This window comes from Tinamus guttatus, unplaced genomic scaffold (assembly GCF_059628265.1).
Source record: "Tinamus guttatus ecotype Peru unplaced genomic scaffold, ASM5962826v1 Tinamus_guttatus_pri_ptg000314l, whole genome shotgun sequence".
Classification (NCBI taxonomy): domain Eukaryota; kingdom Metazoa; phylum Chordata; class Aves; order Tinamiformes; family Tinamidae; genus Tinamus; species Tinamus guttatus.
Window position 1 is genome coordinate 2,772,041 of NW_028288848.1, and position 19,047 is coordinate 2,791,087.

The following is a 19,047-nucleotide window of genomic DNA, read 5'->3' on the forward strand; positions in this document are numbered from 1 at the left end:
TGCATAGAGTAGGATTTTGGAAGCCAAACTGGTTGATATATCTTGGTACTTATAACAGTGAAAAAAAAATCTGTCATTCTATTTCAGCAATATTTACCCAGCTGAAAGTCAAATAGAGAAGAGAAAAAGAATAAGGACAAGAAGGAAACATTTTCATTTTTCTGTTAATGGCTCCACTCCTAACACAGTTTTTGACCCCACATATGACCAACCCACAGCTTTCAGGAATGGGGATGGCTTGGAGCAGCTGGGAAAATGTGTTGCTGGGAAATGCACTTCAGAAGGTTCCCAAGTTCCCATCTGCCTTAGAAGTGTATGCAGTCATGTCCTTGAGATGCCAGATCCTCCAAGCACTGGAAACTCTTTAGAAATCATCCTTATTAGCAAAGTAACTATAGAGTTGACTCCTTTTGCTTAACCCCATACTCTGAGGAAGTGGGTACACACAAGATTATTTTGCAGGACTCCAAAAAACGCCCACTTTCCTGCTTGCCCTTTGCACCACCTCTTTCTGAAATAATTTCTCCCTTAACCACAGCCTGAATATCTCATTTCAACTCCTCATTCCCTGAAATCAAAAAAAAAAACCCTGCCCTCTTGTCCCCATTCACCTCCCAGCCTTTCCAGTGTCCGTCTTTTTTTCCTCAAATCCATACAAACTGCAGTTACTCCAGCCCAAATACTTGGTCCTTTGTGTCACTCCTACCGGCTCTCTGAGTGCCTCAGAGGGCTCCCCTCCTATGGCTCCTTCTCCTTTCTTACCCCTATTGTTCTTAGTATATTTGTTTCTCCCAGTCAACAGATTTTGCCATCATCTTCACCAAACTGTTTGCTCTGCTCACAAACACTGCCTGCTTTCTTCCCTGTGCCCTTTGCAGCACTGCCTGTACCTGCTGAAAACACACACAGACCAGCAATATCTAAAACCCCGTGAGCCATGAAGTGGGGAGTTTGGTGCTGATGATAATCGCTGGAGTTAAAAATATTTATTGAGTTATTCATAATGCGGATGGAGTCATGAGGGCTGTGGGTGGTAAAAAATGAACAGTTGAGGGTAAAGACAGATTAATTTATCAGGTTGTGAATGAGATGCTGAATGCATCATTTGACTTCCTTCCTTACTAGTTGCATTTGCAGATAGATAGAAGCTCAGGGAACTTATACTGCATTGATTTGCATCTATATTTATTGCTTTATGCCTCCATAATCTCTGAGGCTCAGGCAGGATGCAGTTATAGGTAAGCAGCACAGTAAAAACACTCCTATGTGAAGGATTTCTGTGTGTGTGTGTGTGTGTGTGTGTGTGTGGCTGAAGTTGTTTTTGAAACTTCCTTCTGCAAGCAGATGTTATTTAGGCTGGTCAAAATCCCACTAAACTTTACTTTGCAAATTCAGTTTTTGAGAAGTGGGAAGTATGGCTTGGAAGAGAGAAACATGAGCACTAGTTCATTTTCACTGTAATTGGAATCCTGAGCAAGGTGTCTGGATGAAGATTGGCCTATTGTTCACTGAGTCTGATAGGCTCTGTGCAAGCAATTAGATGAAGACTGTGGCTACATTTGTTCCTTTTCTTGCTGCCTAATTTGGTATATTATTGAATAGTTCTAATCCTTAAATACAGGTAATGTATTACAAGCCTGATAAGACCGCCGAATGTTGCACTCTCCTAAATCTATAAGGATTTTTTTTTCCCTTAGAGAAAGCTGCAGTGATAAAATCAACATGAATCATATATTGCTCCACTCCATTCTCAGGACAAAAATTCCCCTGAATTATAGTGTGAAGCCATTTTCATTTTATCATATTTTAATATTTGTCATGAAGCTATAAAGAAAAAAAAATGCATCTTTTCCAACTAGGAAAAAAAAAGAGTCAGTAATTTACAAGGGGCTTAGTAGAGACTATTCCACTTGGCATATCAAATAAAGAAGATGAGGCCTTCTAACCATCTTAATATGATCTTTGCTTTACTGCTGTCTAAAGGAAGAGATTGAGGCTATGCCAAAACACAGGGGCACAGGAATATTTCCACATTTATGCTTAGAAATTTCAGGGCACTTGCAGTGAGGGGAGCCCAGTGCCCATGCTGCCTTCCCCACCGTGCCATGGGCACTACAGAAGGACCTACGGGACCCGTGGCTACAGGCGCAGCTCTCGAGACACCCAGCACAGCAGTGTTTGTCACTGCAGAGTCCCTTTCCTGGTGACCAGCACTGCTCAGTGTAGTAGGAAGAGCATCTCCCCTCTGAGCTTCTCTGCAAGCAGCCTTGGAGATGTCAGGGCTTCTATCAGGGAACAATCCGCTTCAGACATTGAGTCCTCTTTTTAAACATTTACAGAGTTTCAATGCTCAGAAAATTTGTAGGGAAAAAGTTGGGATTGACTTGGCAGGGAATTTTATTAGAGATATCGTGGATCATAGTTACCAAACTGGGTGGATTCTTAGTAGAATTAACACACCGAAGAGACATGATTCCGGTTGTTCTAGGCCTTTATATTTTTGCTGTCAAGTGGAAATGGGTTGTTTGGCTCTTCTCTTAATTAAATGCCAACCTTCCACAATAGATACCACAAATATTTGTATTGATTGCTTTATCTTCCATTAACTGGCAATAGAGCTTGAGGGTGCTGGACAGCTATACAGATGAATACCAAGCAACCTGGGAGTTAAATGGGTTGTCCAAGGTGATTTTTCAATGATGACGGGCTCCGTTTCACTCCCACATCCTCCCCGCAGAATAATGAAGCTGGTCCAAAACAATCCAATGCCAAAAAAGAATAAATGGTTTTATCTGAGGAAAAAAATAGATATAGTTCTCCTGCCAGTAACACTCCCCCCTGTCTCAGGCATAGCTGCTAATAATAAACTCTGCAACACAAGTATCCATGTTTGAAAGAGAAATGACAAGAAAGGGAATGAAAGGAATGAAGCCTTTGACAGTTAACTGCTCCAAGAATGATTTGTATCTGTTTTCACTGCTGGGAACAGGCAGGAAAATCCAGTAAAATTACCAAACGTTTTGTAACCTCTGTGTCAAGTTTCTGCAGAGAATATTAAGGTTTAGTTTTGCTTAAAAAAAAAAAAAAAAAAAAAAAAACTTCCCAGTGTAGCAAGAGGTTTTTCATCTCTGTCTCTTTTTGAGGTTGGATTTTTTTGGTTTTGGTTTTCTAGGTAGCCTTTAATTTCAAACCAATTTCCTGGATAACGGTCACAACTAATGCAAAATCCCAGCTTCTCATTCAACAGGTAGCACACACCAGAGCTGGGCACATGGAGATCAGCACGTTGACCGGTGCATCAAATACTCTCGAGACTTTAATCCCAGCAAACCCCAAAACCCTCTGTTAATATACAGTCAACACGCGAGCTGCAGCTTTGAGACTCACCCTATGGCAAATCCAGTGTATACAAAGAAATACATACACATTTGCTAAAAGAGAACGCAGTCACCTGCTTTCACCCCTAAGCCATTCCTGCAAATACCTCACTTCTTTAAAAGCATTTTAAAACAAAGAGAAATTTGCGTACTGCAGCAAAGGAAAACTGGCTGAAAGGAAAACAAAAAATAAAATTTCCCCCAGGCAGGTTGCCCTGCAATGTATCAGCCTGTCACATTTTTCCCATGTAGAGCCTAGTCCTGGGTGCATTTGGGGGAAGACTGATCCTGCCGCGCCAGGTCTCCTGACTGGAAAACACGTTCGCCTGGCAGGATCCTGGCTGGAGCTCAGTGACTCCTGCAGTCCCTGCCCCAGCCCTCCCAAGCAGAGCTGCTGGAGGGTGCTCAGTGCTGGTGCCAGGGGCTGCAGCAACAAAAGGCACCTCTGGATCTGAGACACAGGCAAAACACATTGAAGAAGAAGCAGCGGGGGGAAGCATAGCATGAATATGGTTATCCTCTCCTCTCTCTTCTTTGCTCCATGCTAGCCTGCTCGTCTTTCAGGATGTTGCATTATAAAAGCAAATACCTGGAAGTTCAGCATGAGGCACATCACCTTTCTGGTGTACGTGATCGCTCACACAATCCCACAGCCGGCTGTCGAAACAGAAATTGTCACTGGCAGGTCTCCCAGTCCGTGTTTTGCTGTCTTTTTTTAAAGAAAAGATCAACAGCCTCCTGCATTAGGTTGTTTTGTCACCCATAAGGACACCACTGTTTGCTCCTCCAGATTTAGTCCTTCTGTGTTCTTTTTTTTTTCTCCTTTAAGTTGCAAGTGCCACCCAGTGATACCCACGGAGCCCCACAGAGTGACACATAACAGAGCAGTGTTCCGCTTCCTCCTAGAGATAAACAAGAAAGAGGAAATATGCCAAAGGGAACGGCCTTGAACTGGCTGCATTACCTAAGAGTCATTTTTAGGACAGTCATTCAGGTGCCAACACGGTTCACATGCAGTAATTCACCAAACTGGTGCCAATGGAGAGAAGAGCCAGCGCTCAAGCACAAGTTGACAAACTGCTGTCCTTGCAAGGCTCCCACGAGCCTTACAGGCTGCAAGCAACCCCTTTTGGTGGCTTATTAAACTTTTACTCTGAAATGCAATAACCAACTGAAAAAAAGGAAACTGCAATAATTTGTTCTTTTTTCTTAATCATTGGAGCAATTTTTCTAGCTGTAGCTTACACAGAAAGCAATGCTATTTTTGAATCCTGTCGTAATCCATCTAGGGTGCTGACATTGACATTTGATATAACAAAAAAAATGAAACTCTAGTATATGTCCCCCAGTAATACTACATGAAGATTTTTCTTGTAGCTTTTGAGCTTTCTATTTGACTTTACATTTCAGAGAGCTCCTTTTTATTTCTCTATGTGATTAGTTTAGCTTCACCAAGCAAAACTGCACATTAGGAGGTAACAGCCAAAGCTAGTATAATGAAAGAATTTTTAAAAACCTCCCTTCTCCATTCTTCTCTTGGAATTCATACTTTTAAAATGTGGGGGGTTGTTTTTCCCTTTTTTCTTCTTTTATTACAGAAGTGAGTCGTGATTTTATAAAACACCAAATTTAGGAGAAAATGCAGGTTCAATCTTCAAAGACTTGCGACAAGATGGAAAACACTGTTCACTGAAGCTCAGTTTGCTGCCAAAATGCTGCCTTATGACAAATGCCTCGTCTTCCAAAATCATTTATCTGGCTTATATAAAAAATATTCTCTAACATTTCTTTACAGTATGAGATACTAACTCCACTATTTTGGGGAAGAGTACATTTAGGAACCATAAGGAAGCCATAAAATAAGGAAATCAGGACACAGGTTCGTTAAGTTAGAAAGACAATAAAATTGTTTTCAAGACTACAAAGTTTCTAAAGAAATGGAAGAAATGCTGGGAAAAAAATGTTCATGTGGCAAAAAATCAAAAGAATAGAGAAGTATGGAAGACCTGACACACCTGGAAATATTCTTCCTGTGTGAGCTTGGGCTTACTCTGGTGCAAAAATGTGTCTCACGCTGTCAGACAGGGTTGGAGTTGACTCCAGGCCTGTGTTTACTTGGCAAAGGCATTACCAACACAGGTGGCTCAAAGCTACTCAGCAGTGTAGATAAATCTGTTTTTTTTCTCCATTATATCAGATCTTCTGATCCCACACATTCCCTTCCCAGACTCCCCATTTCACACACCTAGATCCATGCACCCACCTTCAATGTTGCAGTGCAAGAATGCCTTAATCACCCAGCATCCATTTCCCAGAAAAATCTTGTAAGGAAAATATAGCAGGAGTCTTATCTACCTTCCAAGTTTACAGGAGTCACACCTCCTCCTCCACTCAGAGGTTATTTATAGGGGAAAACCAAGATTCCTGCCTTTCTATGGCAGGCTTCTTCCAGTGGGATCTGGAAAGAGACACTGCAGTCACATGGACTCATCTGCTGGGAACATCCCGTGGGCCCCTCTATGGGATGAGACAAACCTTCTAGGTTCCTCAGTTTATTTAATTACTGCTTATAGACTCCAAGTCATAACAATCTGCCATTTGTAGCTTCTAATCAAACTGCGAATAAGGAGTAAATCACAGTGTCAAGGAAAGAGATTTGATGTATTTTACTTCATCTCCTCAAGAGAAAAACTGCCTACCGCACATCTGCTGAAGGCAGTAACTCACTAAGCTGCAGACTCTGTCGTGTATTTGATTTAGCACTGTGGTGGGACTCAATCATTTGAGTCCATAAGAAGACATTAAACACCTCCCACCAGAAAGTCCATCATCTGGTACCTGGAATGGATCCTGCACATCTTCCCCCGGCTCGTGGAGGTGATCTTGCCCATCCAGCCCATGCTTTGAGGCACTCCAGATGTATGAGACACATGGTGAAGCACCCTGTTGAGGAACTTTGCAAATGACTTGACTGCCCAAGCCTATTTCCAATGTCAGGACAAGCCGAGCCGCGCTCACTCACGATGCACCTCAGTGTATAGGAAATAATGGGCTGCACCCGCCAAACAAAATATTGGTGTCAGCTCTGAATCACTCTCCTGTTCATCAGGCCCCACCGTGGATTGCTCATTTCACCTGCCTCTGATTTCCCCACTACTGATGGCAACAGACCCCAGAAAATTCAGTGTGATAGTCAGCTAGACTTAGAAATTATGGCTTTTCAATCATTTCAGCTACTGGGCCTTCTGGAGCAGCTTGGGCTGTAATTAAGCATTTGATGCTTTTGCATTTTTTATGATGTGTTGATGCTGTTTTTCAGCGTCCCTGCTAATGAGACATGGTATGGAGAGTTCAAGCATTGTGCTGAGGACAAACTGTTTGGAAGACAGTGTCGGGAAACTGCAGACTAATTTTTTTCTGGTGGTAAAAGCATCTCAGTTTGATGCAAAATGACTTTATAATCTGTTGTCCTGAAAGGTGTGCTTTTGATAAAATAGTTTTGATTTTATCTGTGCCAAGACCAGTTAAAGAACTGTTTATAATCTCATGCTGAAGCAATTTTCACATTTTAAAAGAAAATTTAACATAAGTTGACATTGTTGGAGTGGGCCTGCAACGACAGAAGAGCAAATTGGTCATTGCTTTTGGTACAATATCATCTGTCGATATAGATGTCCTTCCAAAAAACATCCGTACTCGTTTAGAACTGAGCAGCTTCAAACTGAGGATTTCAAAACACTTAATAAAAGCTACCTCCCTTGTTACACCCCAAGAAGGAGATCACATACAGATAAATGCCAGTTTTACCTACCTACGGCTGCCCTGTCTGATAACAATGTTCAATGGCTGAGTGCCCAGCCCAAAGGTTTATCTTTTCTATACAGTAGCAACTTTAATTCTTCCTGAGTTTATACTTGGCCAATGAGTCTTCATCCTTCTCCAGACCACTGATGTCTGTAAAGAAAATGTACTTGAAGGTGTATGAAAATAACTTCCTCTCCTCAACATAGCATAATGGGACTGTGCATTCAACCAGCTGCAATTGGTTCTCCTTGGATATTTCCTGGCAGCTACGTGCCAGGGACCAAAATGCCTTAGGAATGAAATTAATATTCGCCCCCCTATTTGGCAAAGACCAGTCACAAGTCATTGAGCAAATCTCCTGAGAAAGATAAGCAAACTGAGGGAACTGGAAACAACTCATTCCTCCTCTCGAGTTAAGTGATTTTCCCAAAAGTGTTTTGATTTTGGCTTCAGGAAAGTAACAAGAGATTCTCCGGTTTTAATTTTTGCAGGGCAAGGATATTCACTCCAACCAAGAAAAAAAAAAAAAGAGATAACAAACTGGAACAGAGTTAGTATCTTTTAGAAGCACATCAGTACATACGGCCAGCTCAGGTCCTGATTAACACTCTGTGAAACTAATGGCTCATAGCTGGAAGATCTGGGCAAGAGCAAACAGCTGCACCATAGCCCAGCTTTAAAGGGCGACATTACTTGGGGCTGTGTCAGCTTTCTCCTCTTTCTAGTGCTGCTGCCAGCTGGTTTGCAAACACCAAAAAAAGTGCCCTTCCCCAAGACAACAGTGCAGCACATTCGCTAGTCAAGGACAAGCCTACTTGAATTGCCCTATGGCTATAGTTTGCATGGACCAGGCAGCAGCTCCCCAGACTGGTCTCTCTAATAAAACACAGTCATTAGATCTGAAACTTCCTCTGCTTTCTCTTTCTTTCTTCAAATGAAGTTTATGAAGAAAGAAAGTGCTGAGAGGGAGAGTACAGGAGTGAAAGACTAATCATCCTGAGTCACACACTCAGCTGGTTTTATCAGAGCCCAGAACTGCTGGATATAGGGACAAAAATGTCCAATTTCATTGGCAAATGGATCTGGTTCACTGATGGTTTGACATCATACATATGGTGTTATTCCAGGGCCTACAAAAAATGTAATGAGGGACTACTTGCAGGACTATATCAGGGCTGTGGGAATTCTCAGGGCAGTGTGAATGAGGGTCTTTTGGGGCTTATGTCCTAGGCTTTTTCTTTTCTCAAAAAGAGCCAATGGACACTGCTTAGCAAGGCTTATGGACATGCTCATGGAAAAGGCACTTTTCCTGCCTTTCATGCTGTGCTCCTGCCACCACAGCAGCAGGCAAAGCCAGAGCTGGCCCCATTCTCCAATGGGACAGGGGGCCAGGCAGGCAAAGGGATCCGAAGAGACAAACTGTGGTTGTGTATACTACTCCTCCAAAGCCATACCGACAGCAAATGTGTCTAAGAGAGCCTTTTTCCCCTCAAAGAAAACTAGATCAGTTCAACTGCAAAAGTGAACTCTGCAAGCACAAGTTAAATGCATCAGACCAGAAGAAGGAGGACCTCAGGCAGGGCCACAGACCTCTCTTGGCTCAGAGGGCTTGAATTCACCCCTGCAGAGACCTGCCCCAACTTCCCTGGGCCGTCTGCAGCAGCAGACATGAAGTATTTTGGCTGGTCCTCACCGTGAAGTCAGTCACCTCCAACCCTGGCTTGCAGGCAGAGCAGTGAATACTCCAGATAACATATGAAAAAGATATAGTACAGAATATTCGGGGAGGCTGTTGTATGATTTCCTGTTGAAAGCCAGCAGCAAGCCTTGCCGTGAAGGAATGCTGGCTGCTTCCTGCCTGCAAGGTCCCTGCCAGATGTCATAACATGTTTTCTGTATTTGTGGTCTTTTGCTTTTTGACCCGCATGGGTAAAAAAGACCTTGTTTCTTAGCACAAAACATTAATGATTCATGACGCTAAAGGCTGAACTGGAAAATTTCCTAGATTATACACCTGCCTCCTCTAGAACTAAATGTACCAGCAGTGGGTGGACTTACTCAGGCTCCTATTAAACAACATCTGTGGGTGGTTTTTTTAGTCCAGCTGTGAACATGTGACATGCCATGTCAATGAAGTGAGTAGACCTCGAGCCTGCAACTGAAGGGATTGATTATAGTAATTACTGCCATCACCAAACGTCTTGCAACTGTCCGTGGATCGGCTCAGGGCCGCACACAGGCTGGATGAATGATACCTTGATACTCACGGGATGGCAGGGCAAATGCTGCAAAGTGTTTCAGGCCATTTCAGCCATCTGCAACTAGGAAACACCTAACATGCTCCTGCGAGCTGGTCCTGCCTCTTCTACGGAGCAGTACCTTCCAAAAAGGGCTACAGCTTGTGCATGTTGCATGAGGAACGAGGAAAGTCAGGTTATATGGCTGGAAATTGGTCTCTTCCATAGGAGGCAAAGCTTCATTCTATTTTACCATGGATATGAAACGCATAAATTAAGGTCCAGTTTTTATCTGACACTGACAAAACAGGTGGGAGGGGTTTAAGAGAGTGCTGAACTGCCTGCGAAAAGGCAACTCACCCGTCTTGATCCTTAGCCCAGGGCATTCATCCTGACTGCTGAGGTAGCCACCGGAGAGGGAAGAGAGCAGAGATGGGCACGTAACACGGTAACTGCTGCATTTAGCATCTACATAGCACATCTGGAAGGGTCATGAATCAAGTAAGGCTAAGAGCACACTCCTCTCTAAATGGGAGCAAGAATAAACAAGGCCATGAATTAATTTAGGCTGAAAGTAGGAAATTTTAGCAAATATTAGATGAGAAGAATCCCCCCCCCCCCAAAAAAAAAAATCAGCAATAGCAAACTATAATCTAATTATAATATTTACAAATTATGTAATTAATTACCAATTAATCTGTAATTAAATTGCTTTTAATAAATTCCAGTTTAATTAATTGTTTTGTATTTTTTGGCCATCTCAGTCGCTTATTCCACGACCTAGGAAATCCCTTTTTATCGCGTGTTCCTCTCTGCCTCCTCCAGTCTCATTTTTTCTGGCTCACTTTCCATTATTCAGACCTGTCTACTTCCCCTCCCCATCTCCAGCTCCTCTTCCTAGCATGCAGCAGCTAAAAGCATAATGTTGCAAGCAGTGGGAGAGCCGCTGGAAAGGCTGGTGCCTCGGCAGCCCGGATAGGAACAGCAGGAGGAAGCAGACACTGGTTGCCATGAAGTCCTCGAGTAACCTGGAAAATGTGCCAGACAGAGCACTAATGCACGGCCCAGGCCAAGGGTGGGAGGCAAGGTGCTTCCAGGCTTTCCAAGAACATGGAGCAGGGATGAAGCAGTGGCTGTGGTTGTCTGCAGGGCTTTCCAAGTCTGTCTCTCTGCTTAAAGCTGCTCCTAGCTCCAGCTAACCGAAGGGTGGGAGGGTGAAGGCAGATGATTCCTCACCACCTTCCCTATGGAACAACAAACATCTCCTGCTCTGGTCCGTCAAACAAGGCAGAAATGGAGCTGGGAAGCAGCAGAGCAATGCCTTGCATGGCTGCAGGACCACACCAGGCAGGGCCACGAGCCGGCACCCAGACCCTGGCACTGGGGCTTTCCAGCAAGGATCAGCTTGGGATACAGGCAAGGAGGGGAGGGAAGCAGGATGACATCGCTGCAAGCACCCACTATTGCGTTGCAAGGTTGGAGGGACGGGCTGAGACGGCTGTCCCGTCTGGATCAACCCTTCACCTCCCACCCTCATCATGGTGACATCCAATGAGTGTCTTGCCTGCCTGGAGCTGCCCAGGGCCAATCTGTGCTGAGACTTCAGCGCAGAAACATCCTCCAGAAATGCTAATTCTCCCTCTGGAGAGATGGAGTGAGCAGGGAGCGAACAAGACCACTCCAATCGCACTGCTATGGGAAAAGCTCTCCCTACCTCTTTGCTCTCACTTAGTTCCTTGGTCCTCCGATTCTCACACTGCTTGGGCTTCACACGGTGCTCTCTGCTTTATTACTGCTCATCGACCAAAAGTATTTAACAGCTGCTCAAGAGGCAGATGCCACAAATTTGGGGAATGGTTTTTCATTACATTAATTTTTGATTTCTCCAAACGAAGCACCACACTTGTCTGTGAAATCTGCGCTCTGATCAGATGTTGTCTTCAGATTGCAGACCCCAGGCCTTTGTCTATGTGCTCACGGGGGGAAAGAGAAACTAGAAACTGCGCTAGGAACTGCAGAAATGCAGGGAGGGTGCTCATGGGTCCTCACTCCTCATGCTTCACTAACAGCCATCACATAAACACAACACTACCCACAATGTGAGCTGGCAAGTACATTCTCAAGAGCTTTTCATTAATCAGCTCTGCTGTCAGGAATACTGGTTTAAACCTTTCTGCACCTATGGAGATGCACAACTGGCAAGTCCCTTAAAAAAAGTGATATCACAGTTTAAACAAACATCTACTTAGAGCTAACTGAAGGGTGATGCATATAAACAACTCCTTTAGCGAAGAGACTAGCATAACAAAGTCGACAACCAAGAAAAAAAAGCAATTGAAAGGATTAATTTGCTAGGATGGAAGTTCAGAGATAAGTGCTTGATAGGCAGCATCTTGTATTCAAGGATGTCTCAAACAGAGATATGGCTCTAGGAGTATTTAATTATCTTTCAAATTGTACAGGAGAGATCTCTAATGTTTAAAACAGGATCATAACACACTCAGAATATCTAGCTGTGCATTACTTTATCTGACTACTCATAAGCTTTGTGTTCTGTCAAATATTTCAGTATGGGGACAGTAAGAAGCATCAGTCTGAATAAATATTTTTAAATGAAGTTATTAAATTCTATTAAATTCCCGTGTGGATAATCTCAGATAGAATCAGAGTGACCTTATTCCATTTTAGCATATTTCCTTTTAAAAGTTTTTTTTTGAGGGATATTTGTTTTGGTCTTTGCCAGAAAATGTCAAAAGGAAACTTTTCGGAGGAAATCCCACAAAAAGATCACAGTTCTTGTTGCTAATTTTTTTTTAAACAAAACCTATGAAAAGATGCCAAGTTGCTTTTCTGATTTTTGTTTGGAATAGGTTCACAATCAAAGTTCATGTATACAAATACCTTTATATAACTCATATAGCACAAATCCCTTAAAAACAGACAATTGACTCTGTCTGATATGACTAAATGACTAGTTTGCTCATTATCTCCTAAAGCTGAAATCTTGTCTTTGCATCCTGATTCTGCCTAAGAAAAAAAATAAGAAATCTCACATTTTGAAGAACAGAAACATATTTTGCTACATACATCCAGTTAAAAGAACTTTGAAGAAATTGTGGGAACTGCCCCAGTAGGGCAAGCATTTAGTGCTATATCTGAACTGGTGCACAGATCTGATTGTGCAAGAAAAATAGGCTTGAGGGAGAGGAGTGAAAAACTTGACCATAAATTTTAGAAACCCAGTGCCCAAGAGGTCTGAGTCTGGAGATTGCTGAAGTTCTGTGGCTCTGAACAAATGAGAAACTTTGGGGAAAATTGCAGGCAGTTGCCCAGGCACTTGGTCAGGGACCTGGGGAGGGAGATCACTGTCACTTTGGGATGCGGGGCATAGCAGGCTCTCCAAGATGGATTTTGAGCAAAAGGCTGGATTAACTGTGCCATCATGAGGACACGACACACCATGTTCCAGGGGACACATTACCTTAGTTTGAAGTGGCTGAGATGTTTCACTTCTGTGTTTGACATGATGCCCAAATGGGATCAAAGTAGACAGATGGCTAACCCCAAGATACCTGTTCTCCTCTATCACATCACAGAGCAGAGTCCATCAGTTCAAGCTTCTTTTTGTCCATAGGACAGCTTGGGCACAACAAACCATACAGGTGAAGAAGTAATAATGGACAGACTGACTCTGAGGTCGCTTTGATAAATGAAATGGGCGCTTTTAGTTCACCAGTTTGTAGATGACTAATCTGCACTAGCCTGGTTTGAAAAAAAATATTTCTACTGGAAACACCTCTCCACTGCACTGATTCTCATTTGATTTGAATTGAAAAATTCCTGATGAAAAATAAACTTATAACAACATAACCTTTCTATTATAGTCATTTCTCTGATAACAATCACTCCCGCAAAAAGCCTTGAAGAAAATTAAGTACTGCTACAAATGAACCATTCCAAACTATTTTCCCACCACTAGTGAAGACAGGAAATATTTTAAACAGTTTTAAACGCTTTATTTTTTAGGTGTAATGGCACATGTGGCAATTGTTCCAGTCTGAGAGCTCCATCATGGCTGTATTATTTATTATTATATAAAGATGAGGGGAGCACCTTACACCATAGTGGTTAGCTGCTTATTTACTCATTAAAGTTGATAAATGACATTCACACACAGATATCAACCCACAATGCATGCAATTATAAGCACTGCAATTTTATCAAATGGGTTAGAACAGCATAGCAAAACAACATCAGACAAAAGCTAAAAATCATCTTATCCATAGCTTAAAATCTTGATAGCCTCAGATAGCGGCAGATAATTTCAGAGATCTCAATTCACTGACACCAGTACTGAGCCTTACCTGTCAACTGGGGAGCAAAACTTGCAGCTGAACATCTAGAGTCTGCAATTTGTCTTAAATGACAGATGAGAAAGGGGCATTTTCTTACATTATGATGTTATAGTGACATAAAGTGGTTTTGTGCAGGAAATCAGTTACACTCCCATATGAAGCATATTGCAGGATAGAGTCTTTGTCTAACTTGGAAAAAGCCACCCTTAACTTCTGCTCTCTGTATCCTCAAAGGCCTTGGCAGGGCCTGCTGAGTTTACTTTGAAGCATTTTATCCACTCACCAGAAATGTAGCTTTAAGATTCAAGGAATGCTGGGTCAAGCATAGAATCCCTGGGGCTCTTGCATGAGACAAGCACCTTTCAGAACATCCTAAACCATAAACTAATTTTGAGGTTTTTGTGAATGGAAAACCAATTGAGCAGCCCATAGAACCAGCCCAAGAGGCCATGCAGCAGATAAGTGATGAATTTGGCTTCAAGCCCAGCCACAAGACCACTCCTGCATGACAGGTAAATGTTATTTCCCCCTCACCTTTTGAACCTGTTCCACTGAGGAGAGCTCTTTAGATTCATTAAGCCAGAAAAAGAACAGAAGAGACAGGCTAGTGATCAAGCAACTCACCTGGGAGTATAAAATCCTGGGTAGCATGTCTTTCTCCAAGGTCTCTGGAAGACAAAGCATGTAATAGAAGTCCTTAAGCAACTGAGTTCAAGGCAATCCAGAGTCTTTGGGTGCAATAAAGATTTACTAGGGCAAAAAGCTGTCAAAATATGGTGATGAAAATATCCACAAACTAAATAATCAGCATATATGTTTCTTTGCTAATTAAAGATTATAATCAAATTTGGTAATGATTTTTGCAATCATGAGTTAAGTGTGTGGAAGGAAAAAGAACTCGCAAAGGGATTTTATTAGAATCAGTTCTGTAGTGTTGAAATAAGGCTGAAAAAAACCAGCATAAAAACAACTGTTAATTAATCAGACATCGTGATAGCTTGGTATCTGTACTTTCATAAAATTCCAGGCAACTTTGTCATTCCATTTGCAATACCTCCCTCATGCAGTCTCCCACCAGTAAATATTGTCTCACTTAATGAATTTTCTAAGATGGGTAAGGATCTGATCATACATCACATTCAAGGCAAGTAATTTTACAGCAATCTGGTTTAACATTAAGATAAATAAAAGATTTTTTGATTTCCTGGATTAAGTGCCTAGTTAAAAAAGCAAACACTTCCCTTGTTTTATTTAGACATTCCGTGGCCCTACAAAACAGCCTTGTTGTCTGAAAGAAAGGGCGGAGGTGCAAGAAGACTGAAAATAAACAACTTTACCTATCCTTTGGTAGGTTTTGTTCAGGATAATTGTTTAGCACAGAGACTATGAAGAAAAAAAGGTACTTAATCTCAGTCAATGACTTCCTCCTAGGCTACAACATGTTGGAAGTTCCAATGAATTTTTGTAAATACCAAGTTTAGGAAATCGGAAATCCTTAATGCTCCAAAGTAGGAGGTAAACCAGATTGTCTGTAGTTTACATTGTTGGTCCATAAACTCACTTACTGGGATCAATGGAACCATTCCAATTCAATTCTGACAATTTGATACTAATAAAGTGTCAAATGAATCTTGATGCACTTACAGGGCTATAGCACTTATTGAGTTTAGGCTTTAAAAAAAGAGTGAAAAGTGTTATAGGTACTTTGTTGAAGCTACTCTAGTTTTCATCCAAGGTAGAGATGTCATCATGTAAGAAAACGTTGATTCACATTTACAGAGGGAAATCAGAAGTCCTCTGAGATGCAAACTTCTCTCCCTCAAGCTTTGTGGTTCCTTAACCAACCCATGTCATCAGTTCTCCTGAAACTACAGCAGTTCAAGCAGACCGCACAGCCTACAGTTAGTACATGTAGGTACTAACCACTCGAGGGCAGCTACAGTCTGCAAATGACAGAAATCACCAAAACTCCCATTCGTACAGATGGAGGGAATTTTGTATGTCCTTAAAGGACTCACCCAACTTATCTGTGAAGCATGATAACCGTGGTTTATTGTGATTAACAATCAAAAGCTACATGAGGTTCAGAGACCAGGATCTGTCAGCTTGTCTATATCTCACTGATCCATATTCAAAAACTCTATCTAATGATCTCAAGGATCACTTCTTATTGCATGCGAGCGTTATAAGCTAATCTGGAGTCACACCATTTACTCAGCCTTGGCTGGATCATGACTTTTTTCATAACCAAGGTCTAAGATAGCAATACCAAGACCCAAACAGGGAAGAAAGTGTTACACAACGAAAGATAATTAGCTTGCTATAAATCATTACTGCTGTTTTGAACTGTTCTGTATGCTAACCCTCCCTAATGTTCACAAGTAGAGATGTTTTCAAGAGTGTTTAAGGTCAGACTGTAAATGATTAACAGCTTATGAAGAATTTTTATACACTTGGATACATTTCTTTTCTGTTTATGTAAAAACTTACTGGAAGATCATCAAAAACAAAAAAAAAAATCTTGCCAGACAGAGTAAGGGAAAAAATAGATCTTGTGTGGTGTTTTGCTAAGCTTGTGTTTGCTTAAGAAAAGTAGGTTTGCAACAAGGAAATTATGTTATTCTGCAAAAGTATTTCCCTCTTAATCATCCAAGATGAACTGTAATTGAACGGTAAGAAAGGCAGAAAAAGAAAATTTAAGTAGGCATAATGAAAGCAACACTGAGCTATAGGAAACAGTTTCATGTGTGTTTTGATCTTATTCATCAATTAGTTTTTCAGATCCAGATTATATCAGATATGAATCTCACTAAAAATCTGCACAGCAGCATGCAATACATCAAAATCAGGTATTTTTCAGGTGTTTTAATATCTTGAGTGCCAGTAGCTAAAAATGAGTCTGATCCATATGTACTAGAGATAGGTGTCTCTATTTCAAGAAACTGGTATTTTCATTTTCACCCAGGCAGAACGAATGTAAATCATTGCTGAACTAAGAGAAGAGCTTTTCAGAATCTTCTAGAAGATACACTGGCCTGAAAGGGATCTCAGTGTTATCTGCTCCTTCCTCCAAGACAGGATTGGCTCTACCTAAGTTATTCCTTGCTGACTTTTGTCCTGCTTGATCTTAAAAAAATCTAGTGGATGGAATCAGCAAGGAGTAAAGGGAAAAGATTACCAGTTTTCCTTTTTACTTTATTGCATTGAAGCATTAATCATTTTCTCATTTTTCCTTCCTTTTTCACAATCTTCATATATAGCAATTTCTCAATGTGGTTGCAACATATAATCTTAATGTAAAAGGCACCTGGGAAATGCTAGAGAATATTAAGTGTGTTTTCATTGCACTAACTGTTTTGCAAGGGGGAAACAGTCTTGAAGTTACAAGGCTGAAAAGCCAATCTGCTTCCTAATTAGACATGATGCCTCTTGGCGATATTAAAAGCACAATGTGGTGGCTGATGGGCCATTCCTGCCCCAGGCACTATCAGTCTTGGCAAAGTTACCTAGAGCCTGTGGGGAGATATCTGCAGCAACTTATAGTGAAGCACTAGTACTGCCTCCTCCTGCCCAATGTCCCCTCACTTCCCATCATTGCAATCAGCCCCAAGTCAAGGGAAAGATTGAGGAACCCTGTGCTTGCCTACACAGGCTTCACTTCCAAGAGCAGGCAACCACCAGGGTTCCCTCCCACAAATGCTACAAGAGTAATAGAAATTCCTGTCTGCAAAGCCTGTGTTATCGTTACATATATCCTTACATATCCTTACTCCCTATACTCAACACCAGATATGGATATCAGTGCTATTCATGTTGATTGGGGCACCAAATCAACACCACAACAAATTATCTTTTAAGGTATGTTGCCAGCATGGGAGCACTGCTTACCCTTCCATCTTTCCACAGGACAAAACAGCAAATGTTTTCTTTCATGACATTCACTGGGACATCCAGTGTGTGTGACATTTTCATGGTCAGGTTATTTTATTATTTTATCTGGAATTGGTATTTGCAAGTTAAAAGGGTATGGTTAACTTTCTGCCAGTAAAAATGCAAGACTGAAAAAATATATGTCATGCAGGATGATTGCACTGGTTTAGTTTCTAGCTATATATATTTGTTTACGACGATTTAGTGTGATGTTTGTTACTTGAGGGGTTTCATGGGTCCCTTAGGCTTCATGTGCAGACAGAAAGAAGGCAAGTGATAAGGAGTGAAATAATTCTTGGTGGCAGAACAAAGCACCATGTGGTGCCAAGTCGCTGTTACAACTAGTATGTGTTATAGGATGGTAAAAGCTGACAGATGATAGTGCTGACTTCATTGTAGTTTTAAACTAGCTACTACAATTAAAACTGAATATTGTGAATGGAGCTAGTACCAGAGCTGTTCGCCTCACCTCACCTCATGTCTAAACATGAAGCCTGTTTTTCAGGGGCAAGCATTATGCAAGCAAAAATATATTATAATGCACTATAAAGCTATGGTTAGACATTCCCCATAGGCTTCAATGGTACTACTGTTGCAGGTGGGTGTGTGCACAGATGCTCTTATGCTAGTATTTATCTTCATCCTGGTAAATTCACTTAAAGAGCTTTTGGACATTTTAATTTTCTTTTCTGGGTTATTTCTTTTACAAGCTCATACAACGCACAACTTTTTGACTGAACAACTCTGTTGTTCCACTTCAATTCATAGAATCATAGAATGCTTAGGGTTGGAAGGGACCTCTAGAGGTCATCTAGTCCAACCCCCCTGCACACGCAGGGTCACCTAGAGCACGTGGCACAGGACTGCATCCAAGCGGGTTTTGAAGATCTCCAGAGAAGGAGACTCTACAACCTCTCTGGGCAGTCTTTCCCAATTCATAGATGCAATTTATTGTCTGCTCTGTGATCATGGTTGGAGCAGTGTCCATTAAAAGGCTGTGACTTACTCTCTTTGATAATTTTGCTTTCTCAAAAACAAGGCACCAATCTAACTCTCTTCTCTGAAACTCTCACTGGATAGTACCTTTCCACCCTCACTGCGTACTCACGGCGTCCTCCAGATCTCTTACCCAGGAGAATCCATGTGCTTCAGGAGAGAGACCTTTCCTTGAAGGGCCTTGCTGGCTTTTATGCCATGGTTCTTCCAGAAGATGGTTCAGGAAGGGTCTCTGGGGATGGCAAAAGAGATTAGATGAGTGAAGTTGGCCTGTCGAAACTGCAGCTTGAGATCAGGGAGCAATGTTGGAGTGAGAACAGGAAAAACGTACCACCTCTAGGCTTTTTC